At 41.4% G+C, this 20,846-nt stretch overlaps 2 long non-coding RNA genes across 2 annotated transcripts in view; both read left to right on the forward strand.

The window, feature by feature from the left end:
* Positions 1–20,846, forward strand: part of LOC103393001 (uncharacterized) — a 210,601-nt gene that overhangs the window by 61,613 nt on the left and 128,142 nt on the right. The window lies entirely within an intron of this gene.
* Positions 1–20,846, forward strand: part of LOC103393000 (uncharacterized) — a 49,976-nt gene that overhangs the window by 25,477 nt on the left and 3,653 nt on the right. The window contains exons 2-3 of the long non-coding RNA XR_522970.3: positions 7,479–7,527; positions 20,037–20,101. This is a non-coding gene — a long non-coding RNA (uncharacterized LOC103393000). The remainder of the gene's footprint in view (positions 1–7,478; positions 7,528–20,036; positions 20,102–20,846) is intronic.

Consider the following 20,846-nt stretch of genomic DNA (forward strand, 5'->3'; position numbering starts at 1 on the left):
TGGCTTTTAATTCTCCAGTGTTGGCTCATGAGCAACACCTGGGTGTATCCATGACAACAATGAACTGTGATTTCGCCACCAACCGGTTCGACAGAAAGTCTGTGGTGTTGTTTGTGCAAGGAGGATTTTTTTTTAAGTGCTTTTTTTCGTCTTTTTTTTTTTTTTTTTTTGCACAGTTCCTTCAGTTACTGCACATGTTCTCGATTAATATTTTTATTAAAAGATTTTTATTTCCATGCATTTAGAAGAAAAGTCTTTCCTTTGAGTTCTCCGGCGGGGCGGCTGGTTGAACTCTGACAGCTGTGATTACCTGTGTCGGGGCCTGCCCACACGTGGTGAGATGGTCCGATAGCTGGAACTGAAGCAGCATTGTTACACTGGCAGTTCACTGAGGGTCTTCAAATGACCTGTTCTTGAATCTTATCTGCAGGAGCCCACATGACCCATATCAAGCATCCTGAGGAGGACTTCCTCTGACATCATGGCCAATAGCTTCTAATCAGGCTCTTTTTGATAGCAGAACCTGCTACTTGTTTATACAAGGAAAGCATTAAGATACAAACCTGAGGATACTGAAGCTGAAAAAGAGATAGCTGGAATATATTCAATGGAAATGTCTGTCACGGGTTTATTATTTGATCCTCATAAAAACAAGAATAAAAAACAGGATGTACCATGGGAAGTTATGGGAATCAAACCGTCAAAAAGCTCTAATGGGAGTTCACAGTATGCTGTACAAATGTGTAACTGTTGTTTTTTTGTTTTTTTTTCTCAAAGTTTACATTGTTAATTCATACAGGTGTCAAACAAAAAACAACTGTAACAAGTCCGGTTGTGAATGAAAAGACCTAGTGATGCAAGTGAGGTGTTGCCAAGGTCAAGTGTTCTGACCTTGAATGTCCAATCCATCATGGAGCTTCTGTATCCTCCCCGGAGCGGGACACTAACCTTGAGAATGAGCAGATTTAGTCGTTGTGAAAATGTGTTTCTGTAAACACATCCCTGAGGTGATAAAAACTGGGGGTGGAAAACAGGAAAAAGAAAAGTATTTATGACATTAACCTTTGCTTTTTAATGCTGTTAAAGGTAAATGGGAGTTAACAGGCTAAACCAAATAAACTAAGATGGAAAAATAATAATCCACCTTTGGTGTGTGTTACATCTTTTTTGTACTTTAAAGTATTAAGGCATTTCCTTAAGGACTTGTGTCTCAGACTCTGACTTAGTTACGATATGCCGGCTGTGGTTTCTGTAAACTTTTTTTTTTTCTTTTTAAATCAAAAGCAAAACATTAACTGTAGAATCCTCAAACATGTGACACAAACCTCTGGAAGGTTCCCTGATTGGATGGCAAAAATAGCACACTTCTAGTGAAACTTGAACACGCGTAAAGTTTTTTTTTCCTTGATAGCTGAGATGTTCAGCAGACACTCTGTACTGGAGCTGAACCAGACGTTGCCTCTACATGAGCCCAGAAGTTGTACCATTGTTTTGCTCTGTCCCTTTGTTTACACTCCCTGCTTCTCATGCCTATTAGGTTGCTGTCCACAAATGGGCACTGCAACGGCATGTCCCACATCTGAGATCCTAATGGTAAATAATCATCTTCTTGCCCAGTGAGATTCATTTCAGAGCAGTCAGGCAGAAACGGTACACCCTGTCCTCTGTCCTGCAGTTTAATGTAACACTATGGTCGAGTGACATACTGTAAATGAAGCTTTGGTTATTGTATTTGTCACCATTCACTACGGATGATCCGCATATTGAGTCTTTACAATATATTAGATGAAATTGAACTTTATTGAGCCCACACTGGGGAAACTGTTGATAGGTAGAAATTCAAAATATAAAATGGAACTATATTGTTAATATTGAAAAATGTTCCCTTTAACTTCCTGTGTTCCGTCTCTCGTTACTTGATATTTAATAACTTGAAATTCCTCAGCTAGCACGCTGCAGGGCAAGATGTTTTCATTTACAGACGAGGAGGAATCTTATGTTGGTAAAATCTAAACTTACATATTGGTCGGATGAGCACTAAAAATGCTGATGCTCTGGAAACCAGTTTAAATCCAGTATTTGAGCAACTTCACATGCATTAGCGTCATAAAAAGCAGAAACATATTGAGGTCTGATTTACCAGTCACCTTCATTTTTTAGCATTTTATTTGAACTGTTGTTTCTTGAACCGTGTCAGCGCTCAGTGGCTCTAAACATGCCGTTCTGGTGTGAGGCAGCGTGGGAAGTTTGCTGAACTTCCTGACCTGATGCACCACTGCAGGTCATCAACCCTTATTGAAAACAAAGGATTTTTTTTCTGTTCTAACATCCACAGCCCTCATAGACTTGAGAGCGACTTGGCATTCCAGATTATAATCACAAGCTTGGCATTTTGCCTTCCTATTCTTTCCCAGCGTTATTCTGAAACAGGATTTGCCGACGGCTCTCGCTTCAATCTCCAAATCAATTCAAGCGCTGCTGAAGCCTTTATCACTCTAAGTGGGCACCAACCTGATGGCATCATTTGGGCCTGCACCCATCGAGGGGAATCGCACTCTTTTTTTCTCTGCTTAAGTTTGAGTGAAGAGGGCGAAAACAAAAGGCCGGTCCAGTGAAGCGTTCCTTGGTTGGCAGACTGAATGGAGGGGCCCCTTTCATGGCTGTTTATGAGCACCCCTCTTCAAAAACACACATACAAATCACATCCAGTTCTCCCAACGCCCGCTCTGATAGGACAGGAAAGATGATGGCGAGGAGGGGCCTGTAATCTCCCGGCGCCCCTATCTCTCTCCCTTTCTCTGGCTCTTTCATGTATTCCACGGGATGAATTTACAGCCGGTGTCAGCCTTTAACTGAGCCATTGTCTCCGTCAGACTGTTTTCACCAGTTTAATCACATCTTACATAAGAGACATCATTAACGCGTTTCATAAAACAGATGCCACACGAATGAGAGAGAGAGAAAAAAAGACATTATTAGTCTGTTTCCTAATGTGTTTTTATACAGTACATAAAAGTACAAATTTACTTCAATGGTATAATCAGTCAAATAATGACATTCTTTGAAATAAATCAGGAGCAGAACATCAGATGCTGGAGTACAGTTGATGGTACTTTGCCTTTAGACAATTCTAAAATATATTTAAATGTCATCAAGATTTAGAATCTTGCACTATATATAAAGTTTATTCTCTCACTCAGATTTATTTTGTAAGTTATGTCCAGGTTCTCTGTCCCCAATTGTAGATCTTCAACCATAGACAAAGACAGAGGCCGCTACTGTTCCTCATAACTTTCCGTCATCGTCTATTTTCGTCTTCAATGAAGCCTATAATTTGATTTAATAATTTAAAAAAGGTCATCATACTCTGTTGATGAAGCATCAAATGTTATAAATAGAGTAAAAAAGTTTCCTCATTCCCCGCAAATACAGCTGTGCTAGAAAACAAGCTAAATGTTTTGTTACATTCATTTTACATGTAGCAAAAAAGTCCTACATTAGGAAGACTCAGGTACCTCAACTCTAGACAGAATTATTTAAGTAGATTTAAAGATTAATCTGCATTAATTTGGTCTAACAGTGAGGCTCTCCTTGTTTTTAGATACACTTTTTTTGAACAGGAAATATCCTGTTCAAACAAAGTGTATCTAAAAACAAGGAGAGCTCTTTCCCGTGTTTTTAAATATGCAAGGAAGATGTAGCAGTAGTTTTCATGTACCTGTAGACCCAAGGAGAATGCTGTCAGTGTTGTGGTGGGTCAGTGTCAAAGGTCAGAGAGCCAAAAATACTTTAAACAAATTGCAAGTCATCCCAGCGCTGGTGTTTTTACCTGTAACTAACTACCTTTTTCCAGTGTGTGTCAACATCTAGTTTAACAGGTAGGTTTTGACGGACAGGAGGAATGTGGGGCCAGAGTTTTTGTTTTCTGGGGGCAGTCCATTCTTTAGGTGTTCTTGAGCAAACAGAGCCGCTCTGTGTCCTGTTTTTTTTTTTTTTAACGGGTTTCACACGTCATTGTTCAAACTCTCAAACAGGCCTGTCCCTGAGAGTACATGGAGGAGAGCAAACAGCTCGCTAATACTTCACCGTTCTGACCTTCTGCTAACTTGATACACACACACAGACAAACATACTCACACACACCTTTGGCCAATGCACTCAAACTGTGAATTACAGTTATTGTTACATTTTGTCCTCACAAGTAAAAAAACACGGAGACAAATCACACAGAGCCGAGAAGACACGCACTTTATGTTTCAAAATCTAAGAACTGAACACTGCTATAATTGAGAATTACTCTAATGTGTGGAAAAAAAGGTGCAAATTCCGTGGGAACGTTCCAAATACTCATGAAATGATGGATTTCCAAGTGCTCCCTAAATTCCAACAAACGTGTTGAAACACTACAATGTCTAGTTTTTTTGTTTTTTTTTAATGGCATGGAAAAATAAAGAGAAGGTGTGTGCTCCACGGTTGGTGCAGAGAGCTGCGTCTCATGGGCTGTCGTGGTTTATTTAAGCCCGTGTGAAGCAGTTAAGGGAGCAGTCTTCACTGCTCTGTCCAGCTCTCTGTCGTGGTTTCCACTTTGACCAAAAAAAGGGGAACCTGACAGACGGTGCTCACATATCTCCAGTCTGTACAGTTGTTGTTGCATTTTCTTCTCGTTTTTGCACCACCGTGTGACGTGCAGGGCATTTCTTGGTGGTTGTGTAACGTGATTTGAGGCGAAGCCGGGGTGAGACAGAGGCAGAGGAGCAGAAGAAGAGGGTGGGAAAGTGGTTTTGTCCCTGCCATGTTCGGTGTCCTACTGTGCTTTCATATTTGTAAGCCTTCTCCACAGTTGTGGGGAGCTGGCTCATCGTTGGCTTCCTCAGCTCACTGTGTGTCATGCCTGGCCTACCTTAAGCTCCCCTGTGTACTATAAACCGCCCTTAATAACCCTGCACACGATTAAAGAAAACATTTTAATAACAGCCTGCCTCATTATAAACTCACACTGGGAAAATGAGATGTGTAACCTCACCTCTGCAGTGTGCTCTGAAATCAGACACAGACCCCGAGATGATCATATTTTTAAAAAATACACTTTTTAAGTTTGTTCCACTGTCAGAAAATATTAGGAATAACTTCTAATTATTATATACTTTTTTCTACAGCTGTTGCTGAGACCTTTGACTGAGGAGAGCAGGGTTTTTCTTGGATTGAGTGCTTCTCTAGAGGGTGCTGTTTACTGAGGAAATGTGCTGGCTTTCCTGTTTTTACCTGCTGCTTTCACTTGACGTTTTTTTTTTTTTTTTTAAATAAGGATTTAACCGAAAAAATAAAATCCTAATATGACTGTCTCCTTCTATATACTTCATAGATGAGCAAGTTAAATGGCAGAAAGATTCAGGATTATGTGGGAAAATCTGTGTTATTGTGCTTCGAGGGTTTTCTTTGATTTGACATAAGGCTCTTTTAATCCTTCTGTGTGTGTGTGTCCCTGGATACACACACAGATTTACAAATGCCTGCAGATGTTTGAACAAGTTTCTCATAGGCAACAGGGGCAGATGACGAGCTGTCATTCAGACCTCCACTGGCAGAAGAGAGAGAGAAAGAGAGAGAGAGAGAGGACAAGAAATGCACTGGTAGCTGTGTCACAGTTACACCTGTGCTGGCTGCTCTGCCCTGAGGCCACATCACAGGGTGTAATTCTTAACATCGTCTTTGTTTATGCCTTTGTTTTAGTTACAGGCCTGATACTCACATGTTTTGGAGCTTAGTTAGGACCCGGTCTCTGCAGGCGGGCCTCAGGGCATCCTCCTCAGTCTGCCACACGCAGGGCTCATCCCCGGCATGTATGGCTACAGTCAACAAATAGATACTTTATACTTCGTCTCCTGTTAGAGTTCACACAGACATGTACAGAAGGGAACTAGGTGACAGCAAATTACCGGATTATTTTTCTAGAATATAAACTTGATTCAAAGTCTAATCTGTGGTTTGATAAATTACTTATTTTTTTCCATAACTGGCAGTTTGTGTTGTGCTTTTTGACTAGCTCTCTCAACTGTATCAAGTATAATTTAACACATATATTTACCTAATGTCAAGTCTATTATATTTGTTTGGCACATATTTACAACACACTTTCAGCTGGACAAAAACCCACATTTATTTGGTGTTTAGATTCAGTTAATGAATATCAATGATTATACATTATATAAATTATTTTAAAATTACTATTTCAATAATCATCCATATTTTAGTTATTTAGAGCTAGAGTAGTTCAGTGGTACTGCAGCTCACATGTCTACCACAAGGAGGCCGTGGGTTTCGATATCGCCTCGTCCTCATCAGGTTGGGGCTGCAACGACCCCTGATACGGGGACACGGCGAAAGTGATTCCATTTTTTTTACTTAATTGAAATGATGTTAGCAAAACAAAGCAGTACGGTTACAATCGATCACACATTTAGTTTGGTCAGCAAAGAAACAATGGAATTTTCCTGTTCCTTTCGATAATTAAAGGTTCAAGTGTTGTATTATATCACATGTTTTTGCAACATTTTTTGGAAAGTGCGCCATCTCTTGGTGAAGCGGCGTGTTGTATTTTTTCCTATGGATCACAATAATACGACCGTTTACAGGGAACATTAACTTGTGGTCGTACTTTAATGAACAGCGAGTATTTGAGGAGGTCTTTTTTGTTTTAAATGGTTAGTGTTTTCGTCATGAGTGACGCTGACTACACCGTTGAGATCATGAATGGGGAGGAGAGCGTTCCAGTGCCAGTGGCTGAACTCATTTTTTATTTTAGTGAACATGCTATATTTAGAGCTCGTCCGTGGCCAAAGCTTTTTCCCCAGCTCCCTGAATGACACACCTTTCGAGAAGTGACTCCTAACATCTGTTATTTTTAACTTATTTTTATTTTTACATCTTTCACTCCCACCCTCTATCTGCACGTCATTTTCGGAAAAAAGAAAAACATAGTTTTATGACTGTTTTTAATTTTTAGGGATTTGGTAGACCATTTCCCTAATTCCAGCTGAAGAGAGAACATGCTTCAGCTGTGGAAACACTCCTGTGACGTTAGCAGCAGTGGATAACCAGTAGCAGGAGCCCTCTGCTAACACACCCTTCTTACACAGCAGGTCTGTTGCAATGGTGGCGTTTTCATATTGTTTTTAGGCTACATTCTGGCAAACTGATCAACCCGAACCACCCATCTATTCCTCCTTCTGTGATTCTGACCCATTATTGACAAACACTTCTGTCTTGTGAGATAAACAGGTCAGTGTTTTGGATCCTGGTTCTGTGGCTGGGGGCCTTCAACTAATTATTTCCCAATGTAACTCATATTACATGTCCTAAGTCTTAAATGAACCCAGCTGTATAAATGCAGCAGGAAAAGTTAACCAGGTAGCACACAGTAATGGAATACTGCAGTCTAAGTTCACTCTGTGAACTGATGTTGTCTCTTTGTGTTACAGCCAAGGAATCCAAACTCTTGGAATGTACCCATTTTCCAGGAATCCTTTGGTGAGTCAATGTACATTTTCTACGTCACTGAGCTTCTTGTTGAGGTGACAGCCACTTGTTTTCAAGTGCATTTCTAAACTACAGGTTATTGGTTTTTATCGCGTTTTTAAGATGTTAGCCAAATGTATTATTTCTTTATCAACTGTTGTTTATTTTTGATCTAACCTCCAATCCAGCAAAATGAGTTTATAGTGTAACTGTGGCTCATAAAACTCAGACAACCTCTGTTTCACTGCTGACACAGCTGTAAAACAAACGTTGTTAAGTATTAAGTTTAACATGAAACATTTAAAGTGAAGTTTCTCACTGTTCTTTGTTGCGGCGTATTGACCAGAACGCTGTCATCCAGCAAATTAACATCTCTGCTCAAATCATTTAATTACACTGCTGTACAGAACTACGGCCGTCAGTCACGTGAGACCGCGCTGGCGCCCGTGGTACTAACTGTGCGGTACTTAGCTTCTCTCCCGCATCCAATCAACCTCTCTCCCGGTCTCCCCCCTTTCTGCTGATCCACCCTCTACCATCCAGTGTGTGCCTGTCAGCGTGTCACCCCAGGGTGATGCCCCTCTCTCAGACCCCCGGAGGCCTTTTGACTCCACAGCACTCGTGTTTGCCCAATCATTTGGGAGCCGGATACAGGGATGAATTGTTAACTACCGCAGGTCAGCCTGTGCCCCACATCTCCCTGGCCCCCAACCTGCTGTTGACTCATCTCCATGGCAATGTGGCAGGAATTTGTTTTTTCTCATGGTTCTGCAGCCAGACTCTTCCCCACCGCCCACCGCAACCACCTCCTCGCTGTCTTCTTCAGAGAAGACCAATCGTCAAGCAGCTAGGGAGAGTCACATGACTAGGAAGCGTCGAGGTCGCTGTAGCTTATTTGGGTTAAGCAGTTTTGTCTGTTCTCCGCTGGGAAAATGTCTGTTGTGTGTGTGGTCAGAAAGCGACTACAGTCGGTGATCAATAATTTCCTGACTCGCAAACAGTGTTTAGACGTTATCACACACAGACAGGAATGCTTAAACACACAAACAGAGAAGAGTTTTAAAAAATGCTCCACTGTTTGCAGTTGAATCCACAGATAATGATCACTCCGTCCATGTTGTGCAGCTTCTTTGCTGGAAGATGAAAGAAAAAAAATATTAGTTATTTATCAAATGTAAAGAAGTGTGGGTTGTTTGTGAGTTTGATGAAATAATGATAATCTTTTTTTTTTACTAACACAGACTCGTTTTGGTGTGAAAAGTGTAATCACTGCGAAATAATATTTTTCATTTATTTGTTTATTTTACAAAATCTTTTCTTTTTCTCAACTTATCGAGGAGCTGAAATGCGCATGTGTACCCGTGTGTGTGTGTGTGTTTGCCTCCATGTGTTATTAGCTTAGGGCAGGTGAGTGTTTGCCTACCTGTCTCTTTTTATGAGGTGAGTGTTTGCCCAAGGAATGCACTGCGTCCGATTTGTCATTGACTCTTATTGTTCAACTCATCCGACTGGTGCCTGGAGGGGGAGTTGTGCTGTGCCCTGGCAAGTGGGAAATATGTGCCATTCCTCGATTTTTTTTTTTTTTTTTTTTTTCCTCGCTCTTGTTCTTTCAGGATTAATGAAAAAACAGATTTGAATGTGGCTAAGTATTTTCAGCTACAAAACTGTAAATGAGGACATCAAGAATTTCATATTTCAAGAGTAGTATCACTTTCTGATAAAAGCTGTACATGTACCTTTAATTGGCATTTCTAAATTGTCAGGACAGTACATCAGTCATTTGTACACAGCATTGGATTCCAAAGTGTGGGGCTGGACCCTCCAGGGGGTGCAACCAGGCAAAAAAACCCAAGCAATTCAAATCTTTTTGTTTTATTTTATTTTCTTTGTTGAGTGAGATAAGAAGTTTGCAGGATTTACAGTGTACGTTGACAAAATTCTGTAAAGCAGGAGTGGCCAATTAATAGATTGCAATTTACCAGTAGCTCAGGAAGGGTGTGCTGGTAGATCAGAAGCAATTGAAATAACAAAATAAAATAACAATATAAATATATGTAACTCTATGGTGTGTAGTAATAACCATATAATGTAAGAATTGAATCATATAGTGCAATACAGCTACATATAATGTAGCATATAGCATTTAATGCATATAAAGTATGTTCTATTTATATGATTAAAATATATTGAAAGTATATACATATAAAAAAGTGTATAAAATATTTATAGAAAGTAGCTCCCAAGTGTGTGAAGCAATATCGATGCTCAACTATAGTCAACAGGGAACCCCCTTTTGTAGAATGTAGACATGCCAAATACATGTGAAGACATGACATGAAAAAATTCATGTAGTTACAGATGCTTAACGTATTTGAACACAGTCCTGACCAGAAAAAAGGAACTCAGGGATTGAACCTCTGACCTTCTGGTTTACAGAAAACCCACTTTCCTTTGAACCACATTTTCCTTGGTGACATCCTGTAGATGCATAAAAACCCTGATGAGCAAAACTGCCTTCCTTGCTCTGCGGTAATGAGGAAACCTCAGTGAACTAATCCATCCCAGTGCACTTGTGTGGTTTACAGGGTCATTAAAAATCACATGGACAGCTTTTCTAGCTTGTTTTTCCGTGCGGCCCGAAGTTGAATTTTTAACACTTTATATGGTGAGAATTTACACGAGCCGTATTTGTTTTAACAACATGGATATCTGTAGACATTGGTTTATAAAGGTGTGTAAAATGCATGTGTGACTGTGTGAGTGGGAGTTAGCGAGCATGTGTGCCTGCGTGCTCGTCATCCTGTGCCTCCGGCTGGGTGGTCCTCGTGGCTGACTTCATGATAATCCCCCTGTCCAATAAATCAGTGTCCAGGCTCTGGCCAGGAGCTGATGCTCTACGACCACTGGAGCGAGGGGCTTGAGTCACTAAGCCGAGACCCCAACCGCTGCCCTAGCCCATCCTGGCCACACGTCAGCTCTCCACACCACTTTTAAAATAACTCATCACGCATGGCCGCCTTTAGGAAACAGCCTCAGCTCCTAGAACATGTGAGTCCCACCAACGGTGTGAGCTACGGCCGGGTTGGAGGACGACCGGGTGGACTTCACCACGACAACACTTTCACACCTAAATAGTGAATATGAAAAGCTTTCATGTAGCTTTTGTCAGTGTTTCCACTTTTTAGAATGTTATATAAATGTATTTGTTTGTTGTGGCTGGTTTCTAACAACCTGAATGACTAGTGATTGCCTTCCAGAGAGCCGGGCTGAGTTCAAATGTCTGTCTGCCTGAAAGTGCCTGGAAGATTAAAGCTGTAGTGTAGTCTTTGTAGATACTCAGCCTCACTCTGAGGACGTGGAGCCAGGATGAAGGCCTGTCCAAACTGTCTGGCGTCCACGCTGCTCTCTACTGAGCTTTTATCTAGGGATATTGTTTGCAGCTCCGTCCAGACCTGGCTCCTGGGGAGTGCATAGTCCTGAGACCTGTGGCTTTAAAACAAAAAAATAATAATGCTGTTTGTAATAATAACAGTCAATTCTGTCAAATAAAGAAGAGAGACAACAGACACATGTGTAGCAGAATACAAAAGACGGCAAGATGAAAGGCTGAGAGGTAGAACTGTGCACAGCCGTGGCTCCTGTGTGGGAACCGATGGAACCCGGAGCGTACCGACATGTTCACATGCATGACAGTACCGAGTGGGACTCCATTCTGACCCTTGGGTGCCACGATGCATCAATGCAATTTGTTCTTTTGTCTGCCAAGATCACAGAGGGAGGGCTGTGACTTGTCTTTCTTTTCATTCTTCCTCATTTTTCCACTCCTGCGTCCCTCCTTTTCTTACCCTTTGCCTTCAGCGAGTGCAATTTAGTTTGATGAGCAGGTGGTCCTTCTTTGAATCTCACAGTGCTTTTGGCTCCCACCTCTGACTTGTGGGGCTTCCACTTGGAGTCAGTCATGTAGGCCAGGATTAGATGGAGGAGAGGAAGGAGGCGGAGGAGGAGATTCAGTAAGTCTTAGCGTTGGCGACCTCAGCGCCCTGCAGTCAGAGCCATGCAGAGAGCAGATTGAAAGAGTTATTTTCTTACTGAAGCTCTCGCTTGCACCCCAGATGGCCTTTGTACTGGCCGGGGAAATAGTTTGGGACAGGATGGAGACTTGGTGAGTCTCTGGACTCAGCAGGTAAAAGTCTATAGACCAAACATGGAGACAAAAAGTATTGAATTTTTCCACAGTTATTTTAAACACTCAGTCAGGCGTTGAAAGGAAGACTATATACGTTCTTTGCGAATGCTAATGCATGTGTTCACTGACATGAGCGGTATAGTAAGAAATCTAACAAAAGCACTGCATTTAGAAAATGTATGACGTGATGGAACATCTTGTTTGACTTCACATGATTTGAGTCTGCATTTAGTGGAATAACTTTTTGGTTGTAGAAAATCTGCAGTGATGTTATTAAAACTCGTAATTAACCGACGTTGTTTGCAACAATCCTATAGTTACTGCGTGGGCAGTGAATCAATATTGGCCATAACGCCAAACAGATCCGTCCTGCTGTCTCTCACAGATTAAATTCCAGTTTGTGACTATAAATTTTAGTCCTATCAGACTTGAGTCAACCCCACTGAATATATTATGGTATGTATGGCCTTACCCCCGCCCGCCTGTGTACACTGCACTGTCAAAATCAGTCTTGGTCTTTTTGGAATTGGTGTTGAGAATAAGCTCTGTCATTCCAAATCAAATCCAGATCCCGCAAAGTCCTGATAACAGTGTCAGTATGAATAATATGGTGTGAAGAGAATGCTCATTTCGGTCAGAATGCAGCGACGTCTATGGTCGTTGAGGTCTGAACTCTAAATCAAACTGGGTGGAGTGATTTGTCGGTCTGTACTGTTTGCCATTTTCTGGGTTTGTCCCACGAGTGTTTTTCATGGAGGTTTGACAAGTGACCACTTCTATTTGTGCTGATAGAAAGCAGGAATTGGATCCAGACCCTGCTCTGCTCTAGCGGGGTCCTGAGGGCTCGTAAGCACACGGATAGATGTTAGTCATTTGTTTATTATAGGTGATATTTGCTTGTTCCTAATCCCTGCTGAGATTACCCTAGCTCTCCCTATTCCACCTTGTTTCCACTATTACAGTGAATTAATATTTCGAGGTTGGATGTGTGTAAACCAATATAAGAATTGGCAGCATAAATCAGGGTGATGTTGTTGGATTCATTTTCCTTTTGGCATTTTCCCTTCATTAGGGGTTGCCACAGCAGTAATCCACGTGGTGATTTAGTGGAGTTTAAGCTGGATGCCCTCCGCGACGCAGCACTCCTCCTCACAGGGATTGAGAATTGGAGTGGTGGTTGGATGGAACCCAGAGCTACTGTGTGTTGTGTTTGTTCTTTAAGGCGTACTTGCATCATGGGGTAAATAGATTATTTTTAATACCTGAACTCGGAAAATCATTGCAGCTCCATTAGAAGATGTCATGGCGTCGTTAGCTCTGTTAAAAATAAGAGATGTTCTGTGAAAGAACCTGCTCCGAGCGGTAGCTGTTCTCCAACCCTGTCTGTCAGAGGCTGGCATTAGATTAGACCCTGAACACGGCCTTTCAATCTGACCTTTCAACATCCAATCCCAGAGGCTGCACAAATCTGTATTCAGTACAATAAAAAAGTATGGATACACCCATTAACATACCGTACTCTTCGCCACACAGTGTTTTTGTGGCCGAAAAACTCTTGCTAATCTTCGCAAACATTCTCTGGTCGTAACCCCTGCTCTAAAGTTCCTCCCACAAACACAGACAGAAGCAGATACGCCATCTCTGTGAGACTGACAGACGTAGAACATGTAATTATCTGTGTTTATGTGTGTGGGCTCCCGAGGCCAAAAGGTTAAGAATGACAGTCGGTAATATCTAGGAATGTGTGACTTAAACTTTTCTGCATGAAACTCCCTTCTTATGGGTGGAGCAGTTCTAGGCCATTTAGATCATGTCCAAATCAAATAACAAGACAAGGACGCGGTGTGGAATTAAACCGTTTTCATTCACATCTTGACAGTTGAAAAGGCTTTGGTCGAGAGTCTTTAATCAGTTTTCTCCAGCTTCTGATTCAATGTTTTGTGAAAAACAATGTATAAATGTGTGGAAAAAAGGTTTTTTGAACAAATGAACTGTAGTATGTTGAGGTAAAAACTGTAAATAAGAGCGTTTCACACTCACATTCTTAACCTAAATGCTCTTTAAGCTAATCATGCTAACCACCAAGCTCCAGCAGGATTCCTTCCAAAAGAAATGATAAAATACTGAAGGAGGGTAACAGGGTTTTTTTTATTGACTGACTTGACTGATTATTTTATTGTTTATTAATTCGTATGTTCTGCTGTGTTAAATATACAAATGAATTTCAGTCTGACACTGAAAGACTTAGTTCTAAAAACATGTGGAAGTCAAAGCCAAAGTCTTTGTCGTCAGTGGGCCGAGTTCACATTTCTGAGAAACCTGACTCCCTGAGTGCTCTTCAGGCACCTTCATCTCCTCAGTGGAGACACTAATACAGTGTGAGACTGACAGGTTGAGTGTTCAACCCTCCCTCCACATCCGGTCGTGCAGAAAGAGATTTTACTCACTGCAAATGGAATCTGTCCTGTTCAGTCAGAGCCAGCTGAGCCTCATGGGGTGTTGTTTAATTGGCAGGATTTTTTTTTTTTTTTTTCCCGGGTATGTGCAGATATGCTCCGCTATGCATATCTTTGCCATTGTCCCTAGCACTGTTTGCCTTCATAAAGTGTCCTTTAATTGGCTGCCGGGTCACAGTGTTAGACTTTAACTCTCCCCTGTTGTGGCCTGTTTGACCCCACAGTCCTGGGTGAGGTTTTGGTTGGAGCAGAGTCAACAGCTGTGAAACATTTTGTCTAGTTTTCAATTAAACCCTCTCCTCTCCCTGTTTTCTCTGGCTATATTTTCTGCATCCTAACTGAAAACAAATTTGTTATGAATGTAGCTCTTAGCAGGTTAGCAATGAACAGCTTTAAGAGATCATTAATTGTTTTAAATATGCTGAAATTAAATATTAAGCAGTTGAGTTTTTAAAGTATAACCCAACTAATGATATTAGTGATACAGCTTGTACTTCCGGTGTAATCCGGTGTAGACGATGAACTTCCCATTTTGTTCCCATATTCCAGCTTTACCAGTTCAAATCAGAAGTGATTACTGTAGATACCTGTGGGCGACGCAGCCTCATCCATTTCACATATCTCTTTTGACTGTTCTGCGTACTCACTTGCCGCATCCAACTGACCTGCATCAGCAGTACTGCAAAACCTGAAAGTACTGAGATCCCACCGTGGGGTGCTCGGTTATGGCTTCAGCTGCACCAGCCTTAATCCTCTTTCCTTTTAACCGCAATGGGAAACATGTGCCTACTCTGAGTAGGGTGCAGGCCCACCGTGGGAGATGCTGTTTACCTTTAATCCTGAAGTAACACTTCACAGCTCCCATGACCACTTCTGGTCAGTGCTGGTAATGGGCCAAGCAGACTGTAGACTGACAAGATGATTCATCACTGCTGGTGTTGCTAAACTGAGCTGGCTCCTCACTTCTCACCTTGTAAAATCCAACACATAAATTAAGGCTTTTTTCCCTCTTATTACTGTAAGTTCACCGAGGAAGGAGAATTAATCTGTTTCATTTTTTATTTCATAGTTGTTCGTAATATTTTTATTTATATTTTTGCCCTTTTCTTAACTATTTTTTGCTGGGTGCTTTTTGCTATATTTTTACTAATTTTACCTCTGTGAGAAAAGCCAGTTTAGCTACTGTAAAGTATAGCTATATGCTTAGGGACTTTAAGCTTTTATTATTATTATTTGGACTCTTACAGTAAGGAACTGAAACTAGTGTAAACTATGTAGTAAATCATATTTAAGTATTTTCTGTTTGTTATAAAGCAAATGTGTGTTTAACGTAAACACAGATACTGTATTATCTTATATTACTTTTTTACCTAACCATAATATGTATTTAATTCTGAAAGGATAGGATCATTTTTAAGTCTAACTTTTTTATATTCAGAAAGTATGATCTTCAAGTCTAAGATAGTGTGAATTAAGGCATCATTACACAGCAATGCAAAACAACCATTTGGGAACAGTCCAAATATTTAAAATTTGACAACGGTCATTAGTCAATACAAAGCTCATAAATGCACGTCTACATTACAGTTGATTTGATCAAGTTGCTGTTAAAGTAACACAGCTGTGGCTTTGGAGACAACTTCCAAACTTGGAGCTGGTGAAGGTGTGAATGTGATCCTGGCGTCTGCAGGTACAGGAGGTGATGTGGAGGATAAGTGAGCCCTGGAGTAACAGTAGCCTCAGCCAGACTCTACTGTTGACTCGACGAAATCTTCCCTTTGCTGTCATCTTATCTGTGCATCCAGTGCAGACGGACTGTGGGGAAAGTCGGTGCGATCCTCCGCTTCCCTCACTGTTGGCCTTCATGGCTGGTCTTCTCCGATGTCACTGAAGCGAAGATGATTCGCATGAGCTGAAGTTGACTTGGACTGACTGACAGATTTCTGACACCCCTTTGTAACTTCAACTATCTCAGCTTCCTGCCACCCACAACTTCCCACCCTGTGACTTCAATGGGATCAAGGGGGAATGGGACCATAAAGGATGAGCAACAAAGCTGACTTTGTTAAAATGATGAGCAGCAGTTTCATCATATATATCGTGCAAAAAAAAAAAAAAAAACTACAAAGACAAACGAGTCGAAAAGGAGATGTTGATCAATTTAAAGAGCTTTCTGATCAACAGTCTTAGTGCAGAGCCTCCAGGGATAGAGCCTTGTACCTCCTCCAAGTGTCTGGGTCTGATTAAGCAGACCAGTCACCATCAGCCGGCCAACAAGCTGCTTAGAGGGAAACAGTTGGAGCAGATAACTTGGATAGCTGCACATCCAGGCCAGTAAATCTGAAAACAGCTGATCAACACTGTCAAAATAATACTCAGGAGCTGTATGGTGGTCATTTCTGATCCATTTGTATCACCATGTAAAACAAAGTGTAACTTAGTTAATTACAGTAATAATCCAGATGTGTGAAAACAGGCCAGCGGCTGATTAGAGAAGAGGTTTGCTCCGCTGTAAAACACCAGTTCTGGGTGAATGTAAGCGGGACTTGAATCATTTCTGAATCATCTATCATTTGCGTTTCCACCAAACACATCATAAACATGTTTCCACTTGTGCTCATTCCACAGCGGAGCTGCTAAACAGCAGTCGGGCGCTGCTGAAAGGAGGCTTATCACATCCCCCTATGATTTACCTTAACAAAGACCTGGCTTTGTTTTGATCCTATTCAGGGGAATCTGTGGCCTCAGCTGCACTTGATTTAGTGAAGTGTACGTACATGACCCACTGCACACTCACTATGTCCTGTCTCAGTCTACTGTTGGGTTTTTGTGCCCCTGTTTTCGGGTATGGCTGATACAGGTGGCATACGAGCAGAGACAACAAGGTTTGTGGGGGAAAAATCTGATTAGGCTGTGTGTAGTATGTTTGTGTGGTGTGTTTGTGTGGTGTGTTTGTTAGTGTGTGTGTGTGCCTAGTTGCACGGACCTGAGCCCAGAGCTTTGATAATGCGTGTGGGGACTTTCAGGCCTCGGCTTGGAGATGTAATCTGATTTGCAGAAATGAACGGGTCATTTCACATGACTGGTTAAAGGACCACTGGCGCAAGGTTGTGCCAGTGTCCCGGGTCCCAGCGTGCTGGAGCCTGCATGCTTTATATAAACACCTCCATTTTCTTTTTCTTTTCTTTTTTTCTTCCAGTTTGAGCAGATGAATTGTAAAGTTCATTAGTGCTGTTGCTCAACAGCAGAACCTGAAGTATTTGCCGTCTGTCGCATGGATGAAGAAACCAAAATGCTGTTTTTATTCAGTTCATGTTTGGTTTCAAATAAGATTAATTTAGGAAAGAGTACAAAAAAGTAAAACCACTGATTAAGTTACGATTAGACATCTGGGGAGGGGGAGGGCGGCCGCAGGTCTGTTTAAGATTTGTTTGCAGCGTTCTGTAAACACACCACGAATAATCACAGCTTTATTTTAGACTAATGGACCATCAGAAATGATATCAAATGATTAAATTCAACCTTAACCGTAGCTTGAACCTCGTCGATAGATTACTTATGTTCAGATCTCCTTAAAGTGTTACCTCTGAAAGTCTAAAATGCTGCATGTTGATGTTTTCCTGGTTGGAGATTCTCAGTTGTTTTCCATGATCTTCATGTGAGAACAGTCGGAGGAGAAAACCTCAAGAAAAGCAAGTGAGCGTGCATTTGATTTTGTGTTGCATCGACCGTTTACAGAAATGAAGGTTGTTTACTAGGTTGACAGACTTTGTCATGACTTGTTGATTGCAGATGTAAATATACCGTATGTGTTGGTATTTAAGGACTGTCCTGTATTTAAGATATTATAATAAAAGATAACTTAAATGATATCCTTTGGTATGAATATAAAATATTAAAAGTGCAAACAATAACATGTTTTAAATTAATGGGATATAGAAATGTTTTTGGAAATTGTGTTTGTAGTTTTTAGTTAGCCGTCACTAAGACACGGCATTTAAAAATACCAGATATAGCTAAATATATATATATATATATATATATATATATAACTATTTAAAGGCGAAGAAATTTATAATATATTTAATAAATATATTTACCAACCTGATGACTATAAATAGAAATGAAGGAAAGAAGTCCATGTCCCCTGGCTGTCCCCGTCCTGTACTTTGGACATCCTTGTGTTAACATAGGCATGAAAATCACCTTTGCACATACTCTGTCTTAACACACATGATTGTCCTTTTTTTTTTTTTTGAAGTACCGATGTGTACTTGACAAGTTTGGGTGAGTGTGCGTGTGTGTTTTGTGTCCCATGTGTGTTGGGAGCTCATACCTGGAAGCAGAAGGATGCAGCAGGCAGGAAGCTCTGATCCCATCAGGCGTGTCGGCAGGGGCAGTTTTTCATAAGGCAGTAATCTCAGCACACAGAGGGGGGTCCAATATTAGAGAGAGCCCCCACCTCAGCTAACCCTGTAAACATTACCTCATCTGGAGGCTTAGCTTAGAGACATAGCCGTCTTGTGAACATGACAACTCATTTGGTTCAGTACAAAACAACCTTAAAACACATGGAATATGAGTTAAAAAGAAGGAAGAAATGGAAGTAGCAGACGGCTGCCTACGTGGTGCCATGCGGCTAAGAGGGAGAGAGAGGAGGACAGAATTATTTTACCATGTCCTCTAAAACTCTGGAGGCCAAATGCCAGTATCCAGTTTCTTACCCCGCCATCCTGTTATTGCTGTTTTCCCCTCGACACTGGGAGATTTCGCTCTGAAAGGAGGTTCTTAAATTCACTCTTTGTGTCACTCGGAAACACTACTTTCGTTTCCAGGGTAACAGGTCTGGGACAGTGAAACTCAGTGGCTGGGAGTCCATAACTGGATGAAGAAGGACACATGCTGTCAGTGGTCCAAACAGCACCACTTCATTAAGAAACAAACCAACAGGTGTCTGGGTACAGTGGCCACACAGGCTTGATGACTGAATTTTGACTTAGATAAATCAGAGCTAAGTTTATGTACGGAGCTACTTTCAACTTTTCAAACGTCTGTGTAGATAACGAGTCATGTGCTCATTATGAAACCAGCTTTGAATAAGAGCATTAAAAATACAACCCGACGTGGTGGTAGTTGGGGCAGCTGATTCCTTTCTTGGAATGAGGCAGCCCTTTGTTGTGAATTCTCGTAGATCTGATTCTTCGCACAGTTATTTGATTTGTTTTTTGTGTCATTTTCTACAACCGTCGTCTCTTACCATCATATAATGAATGAAGAATAACAGCGATTGTGTCATGATGGCCACAGGCCAGGGTTTCTTTGCACAGGCCTGCCTGCCTCCTTAAGTACTTAATCACTAATCTACTATTTAGCTATTTCTTAGGAATAATGGTTTATATTTCTCAAGTTTAAGTCAAAAAAGTTTCAAGACAAATAAGGAATAATAATTAAAAGCGGTATATATTGTAATTCCTTTATGTACAGTATCCTCCATTTAGTCCAAGAACTTCTGAAAGCAGTGATGTTTTTGTGAATATTTCTTAGTAGATTTCTGGGGTCATGACCTCTTTTCTGCATCTAGGGACTTTCCTTTCAAATTTTTGAGTGAAAGTTTTTTTCACTTTTAGGATAACTCCAATAGTGTTTTTTTTTTTTTTTTATGATGCTTCAGTTTAAAGTTGAACAACAAGATTCAAAAATCTTTAGGGTCATAAATAATGTTCATGAAAATGATTGACAAAGGTTTGATGGTAAAACCTGTCCTGAGAGTGTTTCTTAACAACACCCGTCCTGGAACCTAATGTACTCTACAGAGTTTTAGACATTTGAATGAGCTTCTGTCCAGGTTATTTAAATCCTCTTGTCTCTGTCTTTTACAGATGATCTGGGATGAGCTCCAAGAACTGGAGCGATTGTCCAAATCTGACATTAGAGCGTTAAACAGGTGAGGAGTGACTCTGACTCTGCTTCTATCACTAATTCAGTGGATAATTTGATCTTCGAACTGACTGAACACAACGTTTGTTGTGAATAAGCCGAGTTCGGTACTTTCACTGGTCCAACGGAGGTTGCAGTGGCGGCTCACATGGTGGAGAGACACAGTCAGGGTGGTGGCACTGGCTACATGCCCGTGTTCTTTTTCTAATTGTGTAATTCAAGTCGTGACAGCGCAGTAAAGAATGCAGTTGCACAGAGATATCACTTCAAACACGGCTTCTCTCAGATCCTTTCAATGGAAATGAACGTAGATATGCTTTGATGACCCACCACAGTGCCGGTAGCCTTGAAAGCGACCTGTCGATGGGCCTGTTTGCACCAGCCAGCGGGCTGAATGGGTGGTACTGTGTACGTGCACCTCCCAGCGTAGCAGTGGGTGTTCTCAGTAAAGGTCAAACATGCTTGACCCCCACAAGTAGTAATTTTTTTTCCCCCTAGCAATGCCATCCGTGCATTATCGTCCCCCTTTCTCTCTGCTACCTGTGGAGTTCTCCCTGTAAATGAAGCAGAAATGTGTGTGGATGGCAGAGAGCCAACAGACTGGTACAGTAAATGTGCTGATGAGAGCGGGAGATAGCGGACAGTCTGGACGCAGCCCCAGGCGTGGGCAGGTATTCAGGGGCAGGTTGGGACCTGGTTCCCAGTGCTGCTGCTGCTGCGTCTGCCCGTGGGACCGGCCGCGCTCCGCGCGG

The sequence above is a fragment of the Cynoglossus semilaevis genome, chromosome 17 (genome assembly GCF_000523025.1).
Source record: "Cynoglossus semilaevis isolate Cse_v1.0 chromosome 17, Cse_v1.0, whole genome shotgun sequence".
NCBI lineage: Eukaryota > Metazoa > Chordata > Actinopteri > Pleuronectiformes > Cynoglossidae > Cynoglossus > Cynoglossus semilaevis.